The sequence below is a fragment of the Phyllobates terribilis genome, unplaced genomic scaffold, assembly GCF_046119375.1.
Source record: "Phyllobates terribilis strain yellow unplaced genomic scaffold, ASM4611937v1 Scaffold_1__5_contigs__length_1240528914, whole genome shotgun sequence".
In the NCBI taxonomy this organism is placed as follows: Eukaryota; Metazoa; Chordata; class Amphibia; order Anura; family Dendrobatidae; genus Phyllobates; species Phyllobates terribilis.
In genome coordinates this window covers 987,849,666-987,876,153 of record NW_027362761.1, presented here as the reverse complement: position 1 = coordinate 987,876,153, position 26,488 = coordinate 987,849,666, and the positions used below count along the sequence as shown (strand labels likewise).

Below are 26,488 nucleotides of genomic sequence, written 5' to 3'. Positions count from 1 at the left end.
GCATTGGTCCATTTTCCTTTTTCGTCATATATTTTTGGCCTAAAATACAAAGGAAATCTGTTATCTTTAACTTCAGGCCTTTTAGAGATCATTTCATCTTCAACTTGCTTAACTGTTCACAATAACACTAACTTTGACCAGGGGTGCCCAAACTTTTACATGCCACTGTATTTGACATGTTGTTTGTAATAAAATTAGTATTTTGTATTGAGATCCCATCATGTTGCATTTGTTCCTTCTCTTTTTCCACATAAGCTTTTTCATGCAACAGGTTGATTTCTACTATTAATATCAGTCTTAAAGATGCCCGCCTTAGCCCCTTAGCCGCGACCAATCCGCACAGCGGTGTTTAAACTTGGCGCCAATATCGCTGATTGGTCGCGGCCGTGACCAATCAGCGAACCGTGTTAGTGAGTACTGGAGAGCGAATTTAAATTTGGCGCCCAAATCGCTGATTGGTCGCGGGCGGCGGCCGCGACCAATCAGCAGAGCGGCTTTTAAATTTGCCGCCCTTATCGCTGATTGGTCGCGGCTGGCGTCTGCGACCAATCAGCGTCGTATTAGTGATGCCCGGGGAGCGGCGCTGCCTGTGTGGGTACTTCTGCTGCGAGCAGCTGGGAGATGAGCGGCTGCTCGCAGCAGAAGCATCCCGACCGGCGGCGCCGCTCCCTGTTCCTCCGTTCACACTTCCCGTCGGGAGATCAGCGGGCCAAGCTGCTGATCTCCCGACGTTAGCCGCATGGAGGTCAGCGGCGCCGCCGGTCGGGGTAGTTCTGCTGCTAGCGCCGCTTATCTCCCGGCTGCATCGCCGCTGACCTCCGTGCGGCAGATGAGCCGCTAACGGCCGCCATTTTTTTTCTGAAATCCCGCATCGCTGATTGGCCGCGGCCGGACCAATGAGCGACCCGGGATTTCCTGGACAGACAGCGGCCGAACCAATGAGCAACGCGGGATTTCCTGGACAGACAGACAGACAGACAGAAAGACAGACAGACAGGATAAGGCAATTATATATATAGATGTGCACATTGGGATGCTTACTGCTATGTACACACTGTTTAGTTTACTGTGATATGTGTGTGTACTCTGGAGTTTATCATAATGTGCACACTGTGGACTTTACTGCAATGGACACACTAGTTTCACTACTGTAAGGACTTTCTGTCGGTGGTTGTCAGGCAGCCTTTGCCTTCACCCTTTAACACCCATAAAGGAACCTGGACTTAAACAGTTTTCCCTGGGCTGGGGCCACAGAATAAGCTGCTGTTGGTGCAGGTTGGCAGAAGTGGTAAGGTAGCCAGGTCAGAACCAAGGTGGCAGGAAAAGTACAAAATCAGAATTCAAAAGAATAGTCATTAACACAAGCTGAGGACAAAACAAGGAACACTGATATATAAAAAGGAGCTAGACAGACAGTACTGAACCAGAGAGGCACAGGGCTATATTTGGCAGCTTCCAACAGTAAGCTGGAATCTTAGGTAAGAAGTGATGCTCTACATTTGTCTGGATCAGGGAGCTGATAACTCTAGCTGGAAAGCACACACACCCATACTGTCAGACTAGACAGTACTAGAGTTCCCAGCCACCCTAATCTAAATGGCTAGATAGAGCCTGTGTCAACCAAAACTTCTATTTCTAACATCTCTTCTATCACCAGCACTGGCTGCAGAATGAATACGGTGGAGTCTGGTGACAGAAAAAGACTTTGCCAGATGGAAGATGGAAATGTGACAACTACAATATGCACACTGTGGACTTTACTGCCATGTTCACATTGTCGAATTAATAGCAATGTACACACTGTGGAGTTTAATACAATGTGAACATTGTTGCTCACTGCAATATGTGTTTTGTGGCATTTATTAAGGCAATCCCCGTAAGTATTTATTCATTAAATGTGTACAGACGTGCATGCAATGTAGTGTGAGTGTATTAATATATTCACCTACCGCTGCTCTCTCCAGTGTCCGATGCCACCCTTCTCCTTTTCTCAGTGATGTCACTGCAATTTTGACTAGCTGGCTCACACTATGTGTCATTCTGATGCTCCATATACTTCAGTTGTAAAAGTGTCACGGGTGTGTCAGAAGTGACAGACAGTCGCCCTGCAGTTGGTTGCAGGACATCTCTACGTTTGGCACTGCAGATACCTTCATAGAGGCTGTCTCTCTAGGACCCAGCGGCTACCTTCCTGTGGCAAATTAACATACTGGCCTGGGTGGATAAATACCTGCTGTCTGCTGGAGGGAGGTGCCGGCGATACTCACATTACCCTTTGTGAAGGCTCAGAGCAAGTGCATTAATTCATCCTCTCTGGAGCTATGAGGATGGGTGTTCATCTCTCTGAAGTCGACTAAGCTAAGCTATCTTCCCTTATTTGTTCCCCTTGTTGTCTTTAGTGGTCAGTGGGGATTGACTAGCGCTCATCCTCCTCCCTTCACTAGCCAGGGCCCAACGCCAGGGAAAGACAGGGCGAGGTTCGCGTGTGGCAATTGGTGAAGAGCCAATATAGGGACGTTAGTGGAGACAGGGTAATATTAGATCAGCCTAGGAGGTCTCCACTCACTCCTTTCCCTAGAGTCTGGGCTCCCTTTCCCTTTCCCCCTTGTGTTGCACTAAGTTTTTCCCACACCTTGCGTGACATTATCACAGGCCAAGCACATTTTGAAAAGGAAAAAAGAACTGACATTTTGGTTTCTTTTTTGTGTGTATGCTTTTTGGGCGTGTTTTTTTTTTCCTTTCTCCTTGGTTTGGGTTCAGTTGCAGAGCTCGCAGAGTGGCTGGGCAGTCTAATTCTGGAGGTGAATGACCTCCGCTGTGAGGTTCAGCAGTAGCATCAGCGGCTGCAGGTCGCCAATGTGGAGGTCTCTGCAGGTAGGCCTGTCCAGCCTGAACCCAAGATTGCCCTCCCGGACAGGATTTCAAGAGGTAGGGTCAAGTTTTTTTGCATTCAATGAGGCCTGTAAACTGTATTTTAAACTTCATCCTTACTCCTCCTGAAATGAGGAGCAATGGGTTGGAATTGTGATCTCTCTACTGCAGGGAGATCCTCATTCGTGGGCATTTTCTTTACCGCAGGACTCGGTTTATCTCCAGTCTGTGGAGGTTTTTTTTGGGGCTCTGGCCCTCATCTATGATGAACCTGACTGAGTCGCCTTGGCTGGGTCTAGGCTACGTCGCCTTCAGCAGGGGAATCGGTCAGTGGAGACATACAGTTCTGAATTCCGGCCAGAGGCTGGATATGTAGAAATACGCAAGTGCTCCAATAATATCAGCGCTTGCCGGAAGCAATATTCAAATACGTGGGCAGTGCCAGCAGTGACTGAATACAGTGTCCGCCCCTGACTGTATAGCAGAATCACACCAATATGACTGAAAACGAGCAGGTAGGATATTATTACATAAAATGTTCTAAAATCATTATAATGCCACCAATTTTAATGGAAAAATCTTGTTAGTGATGCACATTGCATTATGAACAAAGCCAAGGGGGCAGTGTAGTTAGTAGCTAGGACATAACAGGTTCCCTTTAATTTATTTCAGTTCTTCAATACAAAAAGTGAAACTCATATACTGTATTATATAGAGTCATTACAAACAGAGTGATCTATTTCAAGTATTTATTTATGTTAATGTTGATGATTATGGATTACAGTCAATGAAAACACAAAAGTCATTATCTCAGTAAATTACAATAATTAATAAAAAACACCTGCAAAGGCTTCCTAAGCATTTTAAAAGGACCCTTTGTCTGTTTTAGTAGGCTCCACAATCATGGGGAAGACTGCTGACTTGACAGATGTCCAGAAGACAGTCATTGACACATTCCACAAGAAGGGTAAGCCACAAAAGGTCATTGCTAAAGAAGCTTGCTGTTCACCGAGTGCTGTATCCAAGCATATTAATGGAAAGTTTAGTGGAAGGAAAAAGTGTGGTAGAAAAAGGTGCACAAGCAACTGGAATAACCGCAGCCTTGAAAGAATTGTTAAGAAAAGGCCATTGAAAAATTTGGGGGATATTCAGAAGGAGTGGACTGCTGCTGGAGTCATTGCTTCAAGAGCCACCACACACAGACGTATCCAGAACATGGGCTACAAGTGTTGCATTCCTTGTGTCAACCACTCCTGACCAATAGACAACGCCAGAAGCTTCTTACCTTGGCCAAGGAGATAAAGACCTGGACTGTTGCTCAGTGGTCCTAGGTTTTGTTTTCAGTTGAAAGCAAATTTAGCATTTCTTTTGGAAATCAATGTCCCAGAGTCAGGAGGATGAGTGGAGAGGCCACAATCCAAGCTGCTTTAGGTCTAGTCTGAAGTTTCCACAATCAGTGATGGTTTGGGTGTCATGTCATCTGCTGGTGTAGGTCCACTGTGTTTTATCAAGACCAAAGTCAGCGCAGCCATCTACCAGGAAATTTTAGAGCACTTCATGCTTCCCTCTGCCGACAAGCTTTTTGGAGATGGAAATTTCATTCTACAGCAGAACTTGGCACCTGTCCACACTGCCAAAAGTACCAATACCTGGTTTTTAAACAACAGCATCACTGTGCTTGATTAGCTAGCAAACTCACCTGACCTTAACCCCATAGAGAATCTAAGAGGTATTGTCAAGAGGAAGATCAGAGACACCAGACCCAACAATGCAGACGAGCTGAAGGCTGCTATCAAATCAACCTGGGCTTCCATAAGACCTCAGCAGTGCCACAGGCTGATCGCCTCCATGCCACATTGCCGCATTGATGCAGTAATTGATGCAAGTGGAGCCCCGACCAAGTATTGAGTGCATTTACTGAACATACATTTCAGTAGGCCAACATTTCGTATTTTAAAAACATTTTTCAAGCTGTTGCTATAAAGTATTCTAATTTACTGAGATAATGACTTTTGTGCTTTCATTGGCTGTAAGCCATAATCATCAACATTAACAGAAATAAATACTTGAAATAGATCACTTTGTTTGTAATGACTCTATATAATATATGAGTTTCACTTTTTGTATTGAAGAGCCAAAATAAATTACATTTTTGAGTATATTCTAATTTAGTGAGAAGCACCTGTATATAACAAATAGACCAGAAATGATTTCCAAATTCTAAAGCTATACACAACAATTACAGGCATTGTTAACAATATACCATGAAAATATAAAATTGGGAAATGCATACAATCATATCATTAATCTCATTATTTATTAATTACATAGCAATAATATGCATAACCCATTTTATATAATATCAATAAATCATGAAGGTTCATCACCCAGTCCCAATCAAATGGCCAACAAAAATTCCTATTTTACCCATAGAATATTTATATATATACCCATCTTTAATCTATTTTAATCTAATGTGAGTGCCGGGACTTACTGCAATGTGCAAACTGTGAAGTTTACTGTAATGTGCTCACTGTGGAGTTTACTGCAATGTGCAAACTGTGGAGTTTACTGCAATGTGCAAACTGTGGAGTTTACTGTGCTGTTTACCCCAATGTGTGCACTGTGCGTTTTACCCCAATGTGTGCACTGTGCTGTTTACTGCAATGTGTGCACTGTGCTGTTTCCTGCAATGTCCGCACTGTGCTGCTTCCTGCAATGTGTGCACTGTGCTGTTTCCTGCAATGTGTGCACTGTGCTGTTTCCTGTAATGTGTGCACGGTGCTGTTTCCTGCAATGTGTGCACTGTGCTGTTTCCTGCAATGTCCACACTGTGCTGCTTCCTGCAATGTGTGCACTGTGCTGTTTCCTGCAATGTGTGCACTGTGCTGTTAACTGCAATGTGCACAATGTCTTTTCTGTACATTTGTTTGACAATAAAGAACTACTGACCTATTTTTTGCATATAGAGTGAAAGCCCTCCTACATAATAGCAAACACTTTACAATCTATTCCTTGCTTTAACTTCACAAACTGCACAAAAACAGCATCAAATTTGCACGAGTTAAATCGCCCACAATAGACTCATAAAATTGTTCTCATTATTGTCTTTTGTCTACTCATATGACCCTTTTTAAGCTGCATGCCATTCTTTTGTTTGCTATTTTATGCCTTATTATGTCCCCAAATTTTGGCAACTGCTTATAGTTGTAATTTAACTATTTTAATTTATTGTTTTATTTATTTATTAAACGTCTTTTAATTAAACAAACCATTGCTTCTGCATAACTTTCAATTTTCCAGCGTATGTGTATACCTTAAATGGCTGCATATTTGTATGAATTTTAATTCATTTCTTGTTTGTCCAGTTCTGTTTTTAATGAATCTCAGTAACAGCTATTTTATTAAATGTTTATTGAGTTTAAATTTGTGCAAAGTTTTTCATTTTGAAAATATTGCGCTTAATAACTTACGCTAAATCATTATTCTGTTTATTCATTTACTATGCTTATATATTTAATATCTAGAGTAATTGCTCAGTTAAAAAGTTCTTTTTGTACGGCAGTTAATGAAGCTTTGTAGAAGTAAAGGATGCTGTGGAAGAAAATTAAATATGTAGATTGTATCCAGCATGGAACCAATGAAATACATAGAGCCAAGGGAACAATTTGGATTCATTGTTTTAGAAGCAATAACGAGAAAATTACATTCTATCCATTCAAAGGGCAAAGGTTATTATTCCACCACTGTTATTTCTGTTATTTGTAAGAATAACATCACCCCACTAGTGCTTGACTAAAAACACAGTGTTATCCATTAAATAAATTGACAACTTGCTCCATTATGTGTTTAAAGTAGTTGGCAAGGTATCCTAAACATATATAAAGAGTGCTTAAATACATATAAATACCGTATTTTTCGGACTATAAGCCGCACCGGACCATAAGACGCACCTAGGTTTTAGAGGAGAACAATCCATCCTGGTATGTATGGCCTAACTTCTTGGTATACGTGGCCCTCATCCCCATCCTGATATACATGGCCCTTATCCCCATCCTGGTATGCATGACATCCCTTGATCCCCCATCCTGGTATGCATGGCACCCCTTGATCCTGGCATGCATGGCACTCCTTGATCCTGGTATGTATGTCACCCCACCCCTTGATCCTGGCATGCATGCCACTCCTTGATCCTGGTATGTATGTCACCCCTTGATCCTGGTATGCGTGGCACCCCTTGATCCTGGTATGCTTGGCACCCCTTGATCCTGGTATGCATGGCACCCCTTGATCCTGGTATGCATGGCACCCCTTGATCCTGGTATGCATGGCACCCCTTGATCCCCCATCCTCTTATGCATGGCACCCCTTGATTCCCCCATCCTGGTATGCATGGCTCCCCTTGATCCCCCATCCTGGTATGTATGGCACTTCTTGATTCCCCCATCCTGGCATGTATGCTGTCCCTCATCCCTCTTCCTGGTATGCTAGGCACTCCTCCATCCTGGTATGTTTGACACCCCCTGATCCCCATCACGCTGCCCACAAAAAAAAATAAACAATCATACTCACCTCTTCTCTCCTCCAGTGCTAGGTCCCGCTCTGCTACCAACACTCTCACTGTGTGAGTCGCGCATGGCAGGGCGCGCATGGTGTCCCTACCATGCACCCCACACAGTGAAGTGCTGTGCCAGAATAGTCACTGCTTCCCACGCCGGGGGGAGCAGTGACCATTCACTCTCTTCAATAGCGCGCTCAATGTAGCCGCAGCGCGGTTCCTGCTGCGCTCGGAGGTCTATTAGAGCCCATGAATATTCACTACAACCCATGAGAGTGGGTTGTAGCAAACATTCATGAGCTTTAATAGTAGACACACTGACCGCCGGCCACAGCAGGAGCCGCGCTGCGGCTAAAGTATGCGCGCTATTAAAGAAAATGAATATTCATTGCTCTCCACGCCCATTTGAGTGGGGGGCAATGCATAATCATTTTCTTTAGCAGCGGGCACAGCTTAGGCTTCAGCAGGCAGCTGCTACCTCTGTGCTCCGCTCCTCTGCCGCTACCGCTCCCCCCCCAGCACCACCACCACCCACAGCCACAGAACATATGTTTGGACTATATGACGCACCCCCCATTTTACTCCAAAATTTTGGAGGAAAAAAGTGCGTCTTATAGTCCGAAAAAATCTGATATATATATATATATATATATAAATATATACACAGTGGGGGAAATAAGTATTTGATCCCTTGCTGTTTTTGAAACTTTGTCCACTGACAAAGACATGAACAGTCTATAATTTTAAGGGTAGGTTAATTTTAACATTGATTGATAGAATATCCAAAAATAATCAATAAAAAATCCCATTGTATAAATTGGATAATTTTGTTGCATTTTGCAGTGAGAAATAAGTATTTGATCCCCTACCAACCTTTATGAGTTCTGGCTCCTACAGACCAGTTAGATGCTCCTAATCAACTCGTTACCTGCGTTAAAGACAGTTGTCTTACATAGTCACCTGTATAAAAGACTCCTGTCCACAGACTCAATTAATCAGTCAGGCTCTAACCTTTACAACATGGGCAAGACCAAAGAAGTTTCTAAGGATGTCAGGGACAAGATCATAGACCTGCACAAAGCTGGAATGGGCTTCAAGACCATAAGTAAGATGCTGAGTGAGAAGGAGACAACTGTTGGTGCAATAGTAAGAAAATGGAAGAAATACAAAATGACTTTCAATGGATATTGATCTGGGGCTCCATGCAAAATCTCACCTCGTGGGGTATACTTTATCATGAGGAAGGTGAGAGATCAGCCTTAAACTACACGGAGGGAACTTGTTAATGATCTCAAGGCAAATGGGACCACAGTTACCAAGAAAACCATTGGTAACACATTACGCCTTAAAGGTTTAAAATCCTGCAGTGTCCGCAAGGTCAACATGCTCAAGAAGGCACATATGCAGGCACATCTGAAGTCTGCAAATGAATACCTGGAAGATTCTGTGAGTTATTGGGAGAAGGTGATCTGGTCAGATGAGACAAAAATTGAACTCTTTGGAATTAACTCAACTCGCCATGTTTTGAGGAAGAAGAAGGATGAGTACAACTCTAAGAACATCATCCCAACCGTGAAGCATGGTGAGTGGTGGGGGAAACATTATACTTTGGAGGTGCTTTTCTGCAAAGGGGACATGACGACTGCACTGTGCTGAAGGGAAGATGGATGGGGTCATGTATTGCGATATTTTGCACAGCAACCTCCTTCCCTCAATAAGAGCATTGAAGATGGGTCGTGGCAGGGTCTTCCAGCAAGACAATGACCCAAAACATACAGCCATGGCAACAAAGGAGTGGCCTAGCCTGTCTCGAGACCATAATCCCATAGAAAACTTATGGAGGGAGTTGAAGCCCCGAGTTGCCAAGCGACAGCCTCAAAATCTTAATGATTTAGAGATGATCTGCAAAGAGGAATGAACCAAACTTCCTCCTGACATGTGCGCAAACCTCACCATCAATTGCAAAAAATGTCTGACTGCTGTGGTTGCCAACAAGGGTTTTGCCACCAAGTATTAAGTGTTGTTTGCCAGAGGGATCAAATACTTATTTCTCACTGCAAAATGCAAAAATATGTATCTAGTTTATACAATGTGATTTTCTTGATTCTTTTTTGGATATCCTATCTCTCAATGTTAAAATTAACCTACCCTTAAAATTATAGACTGTTCATGTCTTTGTCAGTGGGCAAACTTACAAAAACATCAAGGGATCAAATACTCATTTCCCCCACTGTATATATAAATATATACATATATATATATAATTTAACCAAGGATGTATCCTTCTGTCCGAAGCCTCTATAGCCTGCGCAGACTGGCCAGAAACAAAAGAACACATCCTAGACAGCGATGAGAAGTGTGGCACCGGAGATCGAGGTATGCGTAGGCACTGAACGCATACCACGATCTCCGGCGCCATAAGCACATACCTGCCGGGGAGGAGTATGGCGCCTCTGTTTGGGCCGGAGGCCGGGGGAGAAGTTTGGTGTCGGAATCGGCACCAGCGCATATCGCGATTTCCTGTCCCATTTTTGTGATGATACAATTGCAGTGTATCTTCAACAAAATTGAAGCATGCGCATACTCCAACGCCATTTTGTTGAAGACACTCTGCAAATATGTCTTCAAAAAAATGGTGAAGTAGCAAAATAACACAGGCGACGCGCTGCAGGGGAGCGATGGAAAGGTGAGTAGGAGTGTTTTTTTTATTTAATTGATGGATGGAGGAGCACATGACAGGATGGGGGAGCATATATTAGGATGGGGGAGCATATAGCAGGATAGGGATCATATAGCAGGATTGGGGAGTGTATAGCAGGATGGGGGACCAGGAAGGGAGTGCACATACCAGGATGGGAGAGCAGGAGGAGGGAGCATTTATCAGGATGGGGGAGCATATACCAGGATGGGGGACCAGGATAGGGGGAGCATATAGCAGGATGGGGGAGCACAGCACATAGCAGGATGGGGGTGCATATACCAGGATGGGGGAGCATATAGCAGGATGGGGATCATATAGCATGATGGGGGAGCATATAGCTGTATGGGGGACCAGGATGGGGGAGCATGATCCTGGAAGGGGGCACACATACCTGGATGGGAGAGCAGGATGAGGGAGCATATAACAGGATGGAGGAGCATATACCAGGATGGAGGACAAGGATAGGTGAAGCATATACCAAGATAGGGGAGCATATACCAGGATGGGGGACCAGGATAGGGGAAGCATATATCAGGATGGGGGAGCATATAGCAGGATGGGGGAGCACATAGCAGGATGGGGAAGCACATAACAGGAAAAAGGATGGGGGACCATGATGGGGGACCAGGATAGGGGTACATATACCAGGATGAGGGACAAGGATAAGGGCGCAAATACCAGGAACCAGGATGGGGGAGCATTGACCAGGATGGGGGCACAAATACTAGGATGGGGGAGCATATACCAGGATGGGGGACCAGGAAAGGGGCACAAATACCAGTATGGGAGAGCAGGATGTGGGAGCATATACAAGGATCCGGGACCAGGATGGAGGAGCATATACTAGAATAGGGGACCAGGATGGGGGAGCATATACCAGGATGGGAGACCAGGATGGGGGAGCATATATCAGGATGGGTGTGCATATAATAGGATGGGGTACCAGGTTGTGGGAGCACATAACAGGATGGGGGACCAGGTTTGAGGAGCACAAAACAGGATAAAGGACCAGGATGGGGGCACATATTCCAGGATGGGGTAGCACATAACAGGATGGGGGCGCATATACCAGAGAGGGAACCAGGATGGGGGAGCATTTACCAAGATGGGGGACCAGGATTGGGGAACATATACCAGGATGGGGGAGCATATACCAGGGTGGGGGAGCATATAACAGGATGGGGGACCAGGATGGGGGCACATATACCAGAATGGGAGAGCACATAACAGGATGGGGACCAGGATGGGGGTGCATATACCAGAATGGGGTAACATAACAGGATGGGGGACCAGAATGGGGCACAAATAACAGGATGGGGGACGAGGATGGCGGAGCCTATATCAGGATGGGGTACCAGAATAGGGGTGCAAATACCTGGATGGTAGAGCATATACCAGGACGGAGGAGCACATAACAGGATGGGGACCAGGGTGATGGCACATATTCAAGGATGGGGGACCAGGATAGGGGAGTATATACCAGGATGGAGGACTAAGATGAGGGAGCACAAAACAAGATGGGGGAGCAGGATGGGGGAGCAGGATGTGGAAGCATATACCAGGATGGGGGACCAGGCGCAAATACCAGGATAGGGGAGCATATACCAGGATAGAGGACCAGGATGGGGGAGCATATACCAGGATGGGGGACTAGGATGGGGGCATAAATTCCAGTATGGGAGAGCATATACCAGGATGGGGTACCAGGATGTGGGAGAATATACCAGAATGGGGGAGAATATACCAGGATGGGGGAGCATGTACCAGGATGAGGGAGCAGGATGGGCGAGCATATACCAGGAATGTGGAGCATATACCAAGATGGGGGAACATGGACCAGGATAGGACCATATACCAATAAAAATGCTCGCCAGCCGGGCGTAGTACGAGTTCAATAACTAGAATATATATAAAGCGAGGGGCAGTACCCCGAAATACAATGTCTGCAAATTGAGCTTCTGGTTCTGGCTTATATCCTGAGTCATGTGATAAGGCTCGTTAAGGGATCACTATTGACTTTTTGGATTGCTACTTTCTGTAGGTGGCATTAGAGTTCTGGTCCTCTTCCTCTCTGAAGAGACAATTTGCATATTTCCCAGAGGAGCATTGCGGCTTTAAAAGTCTCCTCACAGTGACATGCTTAACATGTCGCTGTCCGCAAGGAGAAATGTTACCTCTTAGATACCTGTTTCTAAGTCATAAATGGAAGAGGCACTTACTGACTGGTGCTGCAGCCAATCAGATGAGCTGAAGCAGTTTATGCTGACCAATGTTGGCTTTTATGTTATGCTGGAGCACCACAGTGCTAAATTAGCTAGCACTACAGTCTTAACTAATCAGGGATACTTTTCCTGAGCATGCCCAGTAGATTTCTTTAAGCAGGCAGTCAGTTCATCGATTCTTATCTTTATTTATATTGTGTATTTAGATTTTTTACTCAATCAGACTTACACTTTAACCTATATATAGTCTACTAGTAATGTTATTATAATATTTCGTTTTGGCTGCAGGGGGTTTAAATTGAAGAGCTGTACTCTATTGTATTAGCTTTACAAAAATGCAGACCTATACTAAGGGTCAGATCATTTCTTTATTTCTTTATTTGTGTTGCCATAATAAAGCAAATTGATCATTATTGAATGCTTTTTTGACAAAAAGCTGTCAATCAGTGATGTGGACGGGGTTATACAGAGCTCAGCAATCAGAAAACTGCTAGATCTGCAATAGATATGCCAGTGATTTTACCAAACCTGCGGCAAACAGCACAGTAAGTGACAAATGGCTGGAATCAGGGTCTCTGCTTCAACATCATGCTCCTCTCAGGGTTGAAAAACCTAGTGACATATTCCATTTAAAGAATAACTAAACTTTTTATTTTTTATTAATTTGACTAGCATAAAGGGTATGAAAGTTTGTATTGGATTTTATTAGGCAATTTGGCTTCTCTCCTGTTCATAATATGATCAAAGTGGCCCATGAACTTCTAGCATTCTCTAGGCTTCTCTTATTGTTGTACTTAGAACATGTTTTAAAGGAGATCAAGTTAGAATCTACTGCAATTCTTAAGTATTTTTTTATCCACTTCACATTACAAAGATTTTTTCCCAGTGTTTTGTACGTTACACAGTAAGAAAATGATGGCATTGAAAACTAGACGTCCTGTTAAAAAAAATACCCCTCATAAAGTTATGTTAATAAATTTTTATTTTTTTTTAAAAAGTATGATTTTTGGAAGATGGGGAGGAAAAGAAAAGAAATTCACAACGTAAAGTGAATGCCACATTTGTTCCACAATTTGCAACTTTTCACACATTCTACTTTTCAAAAGTTGGCAGGGTTTAGGAGAAGGACGAGGTCTACTGCTAACCAAAAGATTTACTAACATACCAGAAATCGGTCCAAATTATAGAACTAATTCTAAAGCCCCCGTCTCACATAGCGAGATCGCTAGCGAGATCGCTGCTGTGTCACGGTTTTGGTGACACAACAGCGACCTCACCAGCGATGTCGCTATGTGTGACACTTTGCAACGATCAGGCCCCTGCTGTGAGGTCGCTGATCGCTGCAAAGTGTCCTGGACCATTTTTTGGTCGTTGCCCTCCCGCTGGTCAGCACACATCGCTGTGCGTGACCAGCGGGAGCAGCGATCAGGCTGGTAACCATGGTAAACATCGGGTTACTAGGGGCACACGCGGGAGGTTACCGCTCACTTTAGCAGGCTCGTAACCATGATAAACAACGGGTTACTAGGTACGCGTGTGCCCCTAGTAACCCGATGTTTACCATGGTTGCCAGCCTGCTAAAGTGAGCGGTAAAGTCCCGCTCACTGTAGCAGAGTGGTAACCATGATAAACAACGGGTTACTAGGGGCACTTGTGCCCCTAGTAACCCGATGTTTACCATGGTTACCAGCCTGCTCCTGCTTCAGCAGGCTCGTAACCAGGAGCAGGACATCGTGGAAAGATTCTTTCCACAATGTCGCTGCTCCCCTGATCGTTGGTGAGCCTGCCTGTTTGACAGCTCACCAGCGACCACATAGCAACGCAGCAATGATCCCTGACAGGTTGTATCATTGTCGGGATCGTTGCAGCGTAGCTAAGTGTGACGGGGCCTTAAGACTTGATATTGATATCAAATTCTGGCACAAGTATCAGCTCAGGAATAGAACCATAGTAGACACAGGCTGGGGTTGAACTCAACTTGATTTACTTCAATAGAGGTACGCATATAAAGTAATTACAGTTCTTACACAAGATTCCAATCTTAATGATTTCCCATCAAAATTGAAGCACTGAGCTTGGTGGTTTTCCACATAACAAAAGCAATTTCTTGACCTGGCACTGTTTTGGTGCTAATTTGCAGTGATATCCTTAATTGTACCAACTACTATTACCCCATAATAGATACCATAGTAACAATCCTGTTAAATCAGTCTTAATATTTCTGTCCTCAACAGAACTTTAAAATTTACTTTCAAAGTCTCAAAGCTTACCAAAGTCCCAAAAAATGGTATTTTGAAATATTGTTCTTAGCTTGTTACCAATTATTATTTTTTTAATGGTAGAGAAAATATAAAAGAACTTTCAGCATTGTCTTTATAAATGTACTAGAATAAATAATATATAATAAGTAGTGTTAAGCGAGCACTAAAATGCTCGGGTGCTCGAAGATTGGGCCGAGCTCACCGTGATACTCGGGTGCTCGACCCGAGCAACGAGCCCAATGTTAGTCTATGGGAGACCCGAGCATTTTTCCGGCGGCACCCCCGGCAGTCTGTAGAAAGCCTAAAAAGTGCCCAAAACGATAGTGACAGTGCTCAAATGACATGGGGACAGCATGGGGATTGCCCCAGGAAGCATTTCTGACCCCCAGGTCACTGCTGTCAACAACGTGGTCAGAGGTATTAAGCCACTTTTACGGGCTCACAATAAAACGTTCAAAAACGAAACTGAAACTGCTTTCCTGTGAAATATGTTAAGGAACATCCTTTCCAGGGTAAAGACTTGAGTATAAGGTAAAATAAGTAACCAAAAACAAAAATACTCCTCCACACCTTGGGCTATGTTCACAAGTAGCATTTTTTATGCATTTTTGCACTTTTGTATTGCTTTCAACCGTGACAAATGCATTCACCGGGAAATGTCATTTTAACATTTTACAACCTTATCTGGCCATGTGCTGTGTGACACATGCATACAGTGCTGAAAAGACATGGGAACAGCATGGGGAAGACCCCTGGAAGCATCTCTGACACCCAGGTCACTGCCTAAAAGTGTGCCCATCAGAAGTGATCCTTGCCGCATCAGAAGATACAGTCTTGCAACTATGCCCGTGCAAGTCCTTGTCCCAGGGCAGTGTTCAATTGTACCTCCCCCATTCCTTGCAATGCAAGCGCAAATATGCAGCCAACCACCCACCCACCCGCAGGCTGCAATACTATACTGCTAGCTTGCACTTGAAATGGGGCCTTTTAGTTTTGAGGAGGCCGAAGCTGGCCACTACCTCATGGCTGCTTCGGCAGCGAGGTCTCCATACTCAGTCCCCAGCCGCCACTATCTGTCCCGGGAACCTTCCCCACACTTTTCTTAGCCTGGCCTGCTTTAGGGCAGCATTGGACGAGCCCACCAGACAACCAGACTCCTCCGGTAGGCCCTGGCTTCTCCATCAGGGGAGTTGAGAGTGCCAAGGTGAGGAGCATGATGATGATGATAGAAGTTAGCATCTGCTTTGTTTTCTTGGAATGCAAGCGTAAGTGTGCAGCCTGCCACCCACCTCCAGGCTGCAATACCATACTGCTTGCTTGCACTTGAAATTGGGCTTTTTAGGCATGTGGAGGCGCAATTTGGCCAGCATGTCTTGGCTGCGTCGGCGGCCTGGTATCCATACTCAGTCCCCAGCCGCCCGGCAGCTGGGTGTCCACGCTCGGTCCTCAGCCACCAGGGGGCGGCCGGGTGTCCATAATCGGTCACCAGCCGCTCCTATTTTCCCGGTGCGCCTTATACACAAGCGCGCATACCAAAACATTACCTGTGCCCTCCCCGGTGCATTTAGTGGGAAGGACAGCCTAACCACAAACACGTGGACAAGTGAATGCGGCCAGGGATGGTCCATCTCACTGATGCCTTCACTCTGGGTTAATATTGTGGAAGCCGGGACACAGTTGGACACTGGGATGCAACACGTCCTCCAGACATAGAGGATTGCGGGTCCTGTGTCAATCAGGCTTCAACACAAAGTTCAGAAGGTAGACAGCAACAGTGGTCAGCCTCCTACACAATGAGTAAATTACTCATGATCATGAGGCCATCCATCTCCTTAGCTTTCTGTTCCTTGGAATGCAAGCACATGTATGTAGTAGCGGCTAGTCCAGAGGTGGTCAGCATTTTGGCTCATATCCTACCTCCTCCGAGGATTGCTGGATGTTTTCCTGCTACTATCCCAGTTCTATGACTCCCGCTAAAACAAAGCTCCAGGTGATGAATGATGGATGAGGTGGTGGCAAAGGAGAAAGAGCAGGAGGAACAGGGGCCATTCACATCAATATCAGGCCAGTCAACCACACATGTCTTGTAGGACATGTTTCTGTACCAAAAGGAGCGGTTCGGCTACACAGTTATAGGGCATACAGTCAGTGCAATGCCTACCAAAAATTTCGAGGCACTCCAATGCCCCTTGGAAGTTACATGGAGGTCAGAGGGCCTTAACTAAACCACTTATTCCATTTATAGCAACTGGGTCTTCTGTACACTGTTGGCCTAAGCAGTGAATGGAAGGCGTTCCAAAAATTATGAGGAACTGCAATGCCCCTTGAAACAGACATGGATTACAGTGTATTAAAAACCTTCTACCCATTAGTGTTCTCCTATGCATTGAAAAGCAAAAGCTGACTAAAATTAGGAGGAAATGCAATGCCCGTTGGAAGAGTCGTGGAGGTTAGAGGTAATTTAAAACTACATTTCAATGCCCCTTGGAAGAGCTGTGGAGTTCATAGAGGTTTAACAAGACTGTTTTAATGCCCCTTGGAAGAGACGTGGAGGTCACAGTAGCTTAACAAGACGGTTTTAATGCCCCTTGGAAGAGTGGTGGAGGTTACAGTGGAATAAAAAGACAATATCAATGCCCCGTGGAAGAGACATGTAAGTCACAGTAGCTTAACAAGACGGTTTTAATGCCTCTTGGAAGAGTGGTGGAGGTCGCAGTGGAATAAAAAGACAATATCAATGCCCCTTGGAAGAGACGTGGAGGTCCCAGTGGAATAAAAAGACAATATCAATGACCCTTGGAAGCGACGTGGAGGTCACAGTAGCTTAACAAGATGATTTTAATGCCCCTTACAAGAGCCATGCAGTACAGCATATTAAAAACTTTATTCCCATTATTGGGGAGTGGGTCTCCCATAGTCTTTGCCTATGCCTTCCAAGCAAAAGCTGCCAAAAATTAGGACGGAGGAACTTTCAATGCCCCTTACAAGAGCCATGCAGTACAGCATATTAAAAACATTATTCCCATTATTGGGGAGTCGGTCTCCCATAGTCTTTGCTTATGCCTTCCAAGCAAAAGCTGCCAAAAATTAGGACGGAGGAACTTGCAATGCCCCTTACAAGAGCCATACAGTACAGCATATTAAAAATATTATTACTATTGTTGGGCAGTGGGTCTCCTTTAGTCTTTGCCTATGCCTTTCAAGCAAAAGCTGCCAAAAATTAGGATGGTGGAATTTGCAATGACCCTAACAAGAGCCATGCAGTACAGCATATTAAAAACATTATTCCCATTATTAGGAAGTGGGTCTCCCATAGTCTTTGCCTATGACTTCCAAGCAAAAGCTGCCTAAATTTAGGACGGAGGAACTTGCAATGATGGCAACACGGACCACGGTCACCCTGGTGGTATAGTGGTGGTGGAGGCTGAGGATATGGAGAAGAGCAAAAAACAGCCGAAATGAGATAGCGTATACTCATGTGTGGTTGTGAAGCGGTGCATGGGTATACACCTCCCGAAATAACACATTGAATTTGACTTTATGCTACTCTGCTGTCATTTGGTGGTGATGAGAAGTCTGGCCCAATCCATCCCTTGTTCATTATGATAAGGGTCAGCTTGTCAGCATTGTCAGTTAACAGGCGAGTGCGCTTATCAGTTATAATTCCCCGAGCGGCACTAAAAACACGCTCCGATAACACGCTAGTGGCAGGGCAGGCCAGGACCTCCAAGGCGTACAGAGCGAGGTCATTCCAAGGGTCCAGCTTGGATACCCAATAATTAAAAGGAACAGAGAAATCACGGAGGACACTGATACGGTCGGCAAGGTACTCCCTCACCATCTTTTGAAGCTTTCCACTCCTTCTAAGAGTACCCCGCGCCTCAGGGCCTGTAAACAGGGTGGGTCTCAGAAAACTGTCCCAGAACATTAACAGTGATCCCCTGCCTCTGGTTGGGCAACGAACTGTGACCTCTGCCGCTAGCGTGTTCAGATTGGAATTTTTTTAACAGTTCTGCAGAAAGGGCCTTCTAATACTGCCCCATTTTTCTAGACCTCTCGACCTCAGGAATAAGAGAGTGAAAGTTCTCCTTGTAGCGGGGGTCTAAAAGTGTCACCAACCGGTAATGACTGTCACCCAACATTTTGACAACGCGAGGGTCACGGTTAAGGCAGCGTTACATAAAGTCAGCCATGCGTGCCAGACTGGTAATGGTCAAGACTTCCGTGTCCTCACCAAGATGACGACTGACCATGCTCTCCTCCTCCTCCTCCTCCTCCCCCCTGTCCTCAGGCCACCCACGCTGAATTGACGGTATGACAGTTGTACAGGTACTACCGTCTACAGCGCATGATACCAGCTTCTGTTCTTCCTCCTCCTCCTCCTCTCCCTCATTGCCCCCCAATGCACGTTGGGATGAGATGAGGCTGGGCTGTGTGTAATCGCCCGCTACAAGCAGTGTGAGGTTTATCACCTAAGCTTATGAGTTTCAGCACAGCCTGTTGCCGTTTGGCTGAGGAAATACTGCAGTGCTTCCAGCTTGTAACTGATGTGGTGATATCTGAGAGGGAGGATGAACATGAGGAGGAGGAGGATGATGCGCAGGAGCTGTACACTGTGGGGGCAACTTTGACTGACATAGGGCCCACAATCCTCGGTGTGGGGAGGATGTGTTCCGTCCCAAGGTCTGACTGGGTCCCGGCTTCCACTATGTTTACCCAATGTGCCGTCAGGGAGATGTACTGTCCCTGACCACAAGAACTTGTCCACGTGTCCGTTGTCAGGTGGACTCTCCCAGTAACTGCGTTGTTGTAGGCATGACAGATGTATTGGGACAGGTGCTTGTGTAGTGCGGGGATGGCACACTGGGCAAAATAGTGTCGGCTGGGGACCAAGTACAGAGGGATGGCCACCGCCATAAGGTTGCGGAAGGATTCTGTCTCCAACAGCCTAAAAGGCAGCATTTCCAGTGCAAGCAGTCGTGAAATGTGTGAATTTAGGACTGTGGCCTGTGGGGAATTGGCTGCGAATTTGCGCTTTCGTTCAAAGGTCTGGGATATGGAAAATTGAACGCTGTGGTGGGACGTGGACGTTGATGCTGTTTCTTGAGAAACTGCCTTAAAAAGTGAAGACTGAGAGGAGGGGGCATCTTTGCATGCATTATGGACAGGGTATTTCCTTGCACGCACCACAGGGGGTTCTCTAACACGCACAACAGCGGAATAAGCAGTGGTAACACCAGCTGGCACTGGTCGAGGACCCTGGGGTTCGCCCCACAAAGTCAGGTGCTTTGCTGACATGTGCATGATCATGCTGGTGGTGGTCAGGCTGGTAGATTTGTCACCCCTGCTGATCCTTGCCTGGCAGGTGGTACAAATGGCCTTTTTGGGGTTATCAGCAGATTCTTTAAAAAAATTCCAGACTCTGGAAGACCTACCGGTTGTACTGGCAACGTCCCTCGTGTTGTTGTTTCAGGGAACAGTTGCCCGCCTTCTGTCTGCGGCCACCACACTGCTTCTTCCTGCCTGTTGGGGTACTCTGCCTCCTTCCCCTGTGTGCTGCTGGCCTTGCTCTGCATGTCCTCCTGCCACATTGGGTCAGTTACTAGATCATCCACCACCTCCTCCTCTTCCATTTCCGCACCACAGTCCTCCTCCTCACTTCGTGGCAATTGTGTCTCGTCATCATCCACCTCTTGTGACAAATTGCCAGCGTCGCCTTCCTGTGGCCGTGGCTGTTCAAATATTTGGCCATCGCTACATGGGATCTCCTCTTCCACCACTTCAAGCGGAGCAGGCGAGGGCCCCAAATATGGAAATTTGCCAGTGAACAGATCTTCAGAGTGTCCAACTGTGGGATCAGTTGCTGCCTGACGACACTCAGAATGGTGGGAGCAAAGAGCATCAGGGTGAGGAGGAGTATGCGGTCAAGACTCACGGCTACTAAGACTTGACCGTGTGGAAGACAGACCGTAGGTGGTGGTGCCCAGGTGACTGGAAGTATTATCAGCTATCTAATTAATAACCTGTTCACACTGATCAGTTCGCAATAGTGGTGTTGTTGTTTAGTTCCATAGTTATTCGGTCAAGAACTGGGACCGAGAAGATGTGGCTGTTTGTTGTGGCACATTTTCACCTTGGCCACAGCCCTATCCTCTGCACGCACCATCACCAGAACGTCCAGATCCACACCCCTTGCCACGCACCTTGCCCATTGTAAATGAAGTAAAATAGCTTACACTCGCACTATCAATGGCAAAAGGGTAATAAAAAGGAGATTTGAACCGTGGAAGAGGAAAACCACAGTTCTAGTTATCTGGCTGATACCAGACTCTTTTAAACAGATATATTTGTGTCTGAACACTCACAGACACACAAATTTTTTTTTTTTGGGGGGGGAATACCAAAAGGTTAATAAGACGGGTATTTTTAAAGTCTGACTGAGGAAAAAAAAAAAAAGAGGATTTAAATGAAAAAAAAAAGGATTTTTCCTGGCCCCTGAGACCTGGGGCTAAGTCTAGCAATTTGAGCAGCAGCAGCACACAGGACTGTAATGCAGTGCTTGTTGGTATAACCACTGCGTCTCCTATACAGCCTGCCTGCCTGCCTGATATCTGGGATGAATATTAGTCCTCAGAAGGACTGTTTGTTTGATTTTGCAGGCTTTAGAGACCCTACATTATATTTCGCAGTGTAAATCTCTCCCTAGCTCTGCAGCACTTTCCCTACACTGTCTGATCTGGAGCGACTGTGTCCAAGATGGCGGAGCCTGGCTTTAAATACTCGAGGTGATGCTGTGCGGTCAGCCAATCACTGCAATGCCCACAACCAACATGGCTGTGGCATTACAGTGACTGGCTGGCAATCCCTGCATGTTCATTGGCTCTGTAAAGAGCACCAAACATGCAGGGCGGAGACCCAAGCTCCCACCCGAGTAACCCAAAAATGCTCAGTGCTCACCGAACATCCCGAGTAGTGAGATGCTCGGGCGAGTACCGAGCTGTGTCGAGCATGCTCGCTCAACAATAATAATAAGATAATGGGTAATTTGTTAATAAACTCAAAATACTAAAACCTTATACCAAATTATTAATTTCAAAGTCAGCTCAATTGTTTGGGGTTGTTTTTGGGACTTCTTGGGAACATGGGCACATTAAAGAACACCCTTATACTCTTTTGGGCCACCCTATTTTTCTGATCTTCCTTCACTGGAATAGTGATTCTATGCTTCCATATGTCCAAAAGTACAAATACTTACATTATAATTCATATTTTTCAAGTTCAGATTTTCCCATGAAGACCTTTGACATTCAATGATATTATGATAAGGTCACCTTTACCTCGAAAAGAGAGTCACCATTGATTTTGGCTAGCTAACTAACATACTTTTTTACTCAATAGTGGATAATTAATTTTTGATAGCAGTGGAAACCATTCTATGCAAACATTACATTCATTAGTTTGACCCTTCATTTTATTATGTGAATGTGAAAGGTCAGCAGTTTACGTAGTTTGCCATGCATCTAAATGTATTCATTTTTGAGTATGCATCAGTGACTTGGCTTAAAAGCTTTAACAGCACTATATTCCAAACTTAACCTTCCTGACTTTGCTCTGTAGTTTAAATGAGTGACTGATAATGTTGCATGATCATTAATAATATTCTTTTGTGATACTTTCCTTAAAAATTAATGAAGTACAAATTTTGTAAAAGAACTAAATTCATTCTTACATTTTACATATGACATCTTGTCTTCGGAAATCTAATTAAAACTTCCCATTTTATCCCTTAGGTGGAAGATTACTCTACTGAGATATGCTCTTAATTAATGTACAGAGCCTTAAGTCCCACCTCTCAACACTAATGATTGACACCCAAGGATACATAAATTACACTAATTGAGATTTACGTTCACACAGCCGGTTTAAACCTAGCCCATCAGAGAAGGTGAGTGAACAGAACAGTTCTTCCTTTGAGAGCTAGAAAACTGGTAATTGGTATAATTCATTTGTAGCACTATCTAATAGAGCAATGTACATGTTGATTTCAAGTTTCCAGTAAACCAGGTGTTTTTAACCTTGGTGTAGTATAAAGTTACTTTTCTCATTCGATGTCAATAATTGGAAGGTAGATTCGTATTTTAAATAAGTCTAAGATTTTCTATCAACAGTATCACGAAATATATCTTAAAAATGCCATATTGCAGTCCAAGACTACAAGTTCCAAAAATACCAAGCACAACATAATGCTGTTCTAATGGCAACCAAATCTGAAGCATGAAATAATACTGATAATTGACAGGAATAGGGAGAATCGTACAGGGTAGGCGATATCCAGATGTTTTTTTATAATCGTTATATATGACTTGTTCCTACAAATTATGTCCTTTATGACATGTGATCAAAAAGAGAGAACACCTGCCAGATTAAGATCAGCCCTCAAAGTCCCCTACTGTTATTGTAATAACTTGTTGTAGAAATGGTTTATCATCAAAAGTGCCTTTTTGTAATTTATAATGGTTTTTATACAACGTGATAAAGAATATCACCAACACTTCAAGAATATTACCCACACTTAATTCTACTACACCTGAAGGACTAAAAATTTGATAGAACATTCATTTGGTTCATTAATAAAATGCAAAACCTATTTGATTGACAAAACCAACAATTCACGATAAAAATATGTTTTTAATGTATCTGGTCCAGATTAAGATCACATTTCACCATGTGGCTTCATCAGAGGGTAAGATAAGACCATTATTCCACCAGACCAGTAAGAGATGTATGGCCAAGTTCCCACAGTCTTATTTTTGACCTCAGTTCTGTATGTAAAAAAATTGACAGCACTTTTATTCAATTGGGCTGTTTATATGTGTGAAAAAAAATTGCACCATGCACCAATTTCTTCTGCATGTCAGATTACATGTCTTTGGATGCGCAAAAAAAATTGCATCCAATACTTATCAACTACACCTTAAACTTTTACTATCACATTACAATTCTTTAACATAGGAACTGTATTGGCCCGGTACTGATGTATAAAAACAGATGCTAATTGAAATGAAAGTAAGTAAGTTTTTCGCTGGATAAAACTCGTATGATTTTTGATATGCTGGTGTAAACTTAGCATATGAGTGATGCGACTATACTTATTAGCCCTGCACTTCTTTAATGTGGCAAAGAAGCTTCTGCTTGTAGTATAAGAGGGACACAATTCAAGCCAACAGCTCAGCCGTGCCACTGGTCCAAACTGTGAATCATGAGTTATGCACAGACCCCTGGAAAGCAGAAAGCTGGAAGGCAGATAATTCTTGTACTCTTTAAGAAGGAAGATGTGTATAATCTTTTAAATGGAATTTGTCAGCAGGTTTTTGCTTTGTAATCTTAGGACAACATAAGGAAGGTATGACCGACTGTTCCACAGTCTGGGCTTACCCTGAAGCGGCTTGACTAAGTGTCCACTGGATATTCACTATAACCTCTGATGGTGAGGATAGGCTGGGCCGCCAGTAGACACCAGGTCAGAGCAGGTATACAATGTACAGGAGAGGTGAGACAGAAGCATAGTGAGACTATCTGGAGTCAGGGTAGGCAGCACGGGTTCAGAATACTAAGCTGAAGTCAGAAGGGGAGAGGTCAGACAGAATGAGTAAATGAGCCGGGTCAGTAACAGGTGATACGAAATAACACTGTATTAATTGCTGAGATTTGAAGGAACCAGTAAACTAAGTTCAGGCAAAGGTGAGGAGGGCAGCGCTACCTAATATAGCACCTGCTGGATGAAGAGTGGCTGGGGAGTCTAAACCCTGCTCGGCACAAAAGGGTTAAATTCCTGCAGGATATGGCCATGCTATCCTATAGCCATGTGGAGACATCAGAGATGTTCAGCAGCGTTGGAAGTGCTACATGGACTCAGCACGGCAGCCATACAGAGCGGCGAAAGCAGTGAGTAGCATTGCAGTGGGAATACATGCGAGTTACCACTGTAACAGCGGAGACTAAAACATAGAATACAACTATGTGGCCCTTATCAAGCTGTTTGCTGTTGTTTACTTAAAGTGAAGGTTTTATCACTAGGAGATTATCACTGCCAGGTCTGATGTGCACATGACTAGTAGTCTGACTCCACCTTCTCCTCTGCTAAGATGCTTACTGTCAATAGACTTTGATCATAGAGCTACTGCATCCAGTGAACTTAGTGATATATTGTTGGATTCTGGGTCTCTGCCTACATCAGTGTTTCACAAATTCCAGTCCTCATGATCCCCAACTGATCATGTTTTCAGGATTTCCTTAGTATTGCATTGGTGATGGAATTATTATCCAGGCATCAGAAATTGCCACAGGTTCTCTCACCTGTGCAGTACTAAGGAATTCCAGAAAACCGGAACTGTTGGAGGTTGTGAGGACTGGAGTTCGGGAAACACTGGCCTGCATCGTGCTGCTCACAGATGAGGTAGCAAAAACCTGCTGACAAATTCCCTTTAAGGGTATTCTAAAGTCTTCTTTTTTGTGTGTTTTAAAGGGAACTTCCACTAGGAACCAGGGGTTTTCATCAATTGTATTGATTTTGAAGTCCTTGTATTTCTGCATGATTACAGTGGTGCAGTGTCAGGGTAGTTAACAACTGTGAAGGAGCCAGTGGTTTAAACTAGTATTGCAAATAAGTATTCCCAAAAATCGATTATAGCAGATTTTCTCAATTTAGTGGAGAAATACAATTTGCACTATATAAATTCAATACAAATTACATTAGCTGGGAAGGGGGTTAAAATAATTATACTTATCTCTCCCCTGCTCTCCCCATACATGACCTGCTGCCACTGGTCTTCTGATTGGCTCTTATCTTCTATCTAGTGGGTTGGTATTCTGTTGGGGCAGGATGCGCATTATTGAAAGAAGATAGAAAATAAAAGCACTAATAGGAGAACCTGTGGTGATGGGGCAGTTATGGGGAGGGCCATGATGAGAGATGAGTATACGATTTCTTTAGAAACTTCCTGACAATTTATAATCGTGCTTAATGCCTTTTCCTAGATTGACCCAAAGGGAAAAGAAGAAGAGAAAAGGATATGTTTATTAAAATGCTATAAAAATCCAACTTGCCTCAAATCAATTAGTGTATTGCTCATTTCTTATTACTGGAAACTCTGGATTGTTAGAAAAGTGCCACACCAAGAGTAATATTCTGCCACATTCTGAGATGGGAATATCCCTTTTAAGTGAATATTCACAAGCAGCAAAAATGTCTGTGAATAAATATTTGTTCCTTATTAGTGTTGAGCATTCCGATACTGAAATATCGGGTATCGACCGATATTCGCGGTATCGGAGTCCGGATACTGAGTTCCGATACATTTAGAATATCGAATACCGGAATTGGAAGTTCCCATAATGCCTGCGCTCTGCAGTGTCTCTGAAGGATGACAAGCTGGATGGCAGTGCTCAGCTTACTGTACTTATCATTTAGTGTTAAAGGATTTATTAAAAAAAATAATAGTGTTTTCATGCATAGTCTCTTTTAAAAAGCCAGCCGGCAATTCATCAGCGGCATACACCGGTACCCGACAATTTATAACAGAAAGAATAGAACATTACACATAGATTAGATAGATAGAAACATGTTAGTCACATATATAAGAAGTACAGTGACAGTGTTGCTTACTGTACTTGTCATTTAGTGTTAAAGGATTTATTAAAAAAAAATAATAGTGTTTTCATGCACCGTCTCTTTAGAAAAAGCCGGCCAGCAATTCAGCAGTGGTACCCGACAATTTAGAATAGAAAGAATAGAGAATCACACATAGATTAGATACATAGAAACATGTCAGTCGCATATATATAAAGTACAGTGATTGTGTTGATTACTGTACTT

The 26,488-nt window shown here is 44.1% G+C and overlaps 1 long non-coding RNA gene across 1 annotated transcript in view; it reads left to right on the top strand.

Moving 5' to 3' along the window:
* Positions 1–26,488, top strand: part of LOC141172214 (uncharacterized) — a 799,796-nt gene that overhangs the window by 374,963 nt on the left and 398,345 nt on the right. Inside the window, exon 2 of the long non-coding RNA XR_012252438.1 lies at positions 22,404–22,558. This is a non-coding gene — a long non-coding RNA (uncharacterized lncRNA). The remainder of the gene's footprint in view (positions 1–22,403; positions 22,559–26,488) is intronic.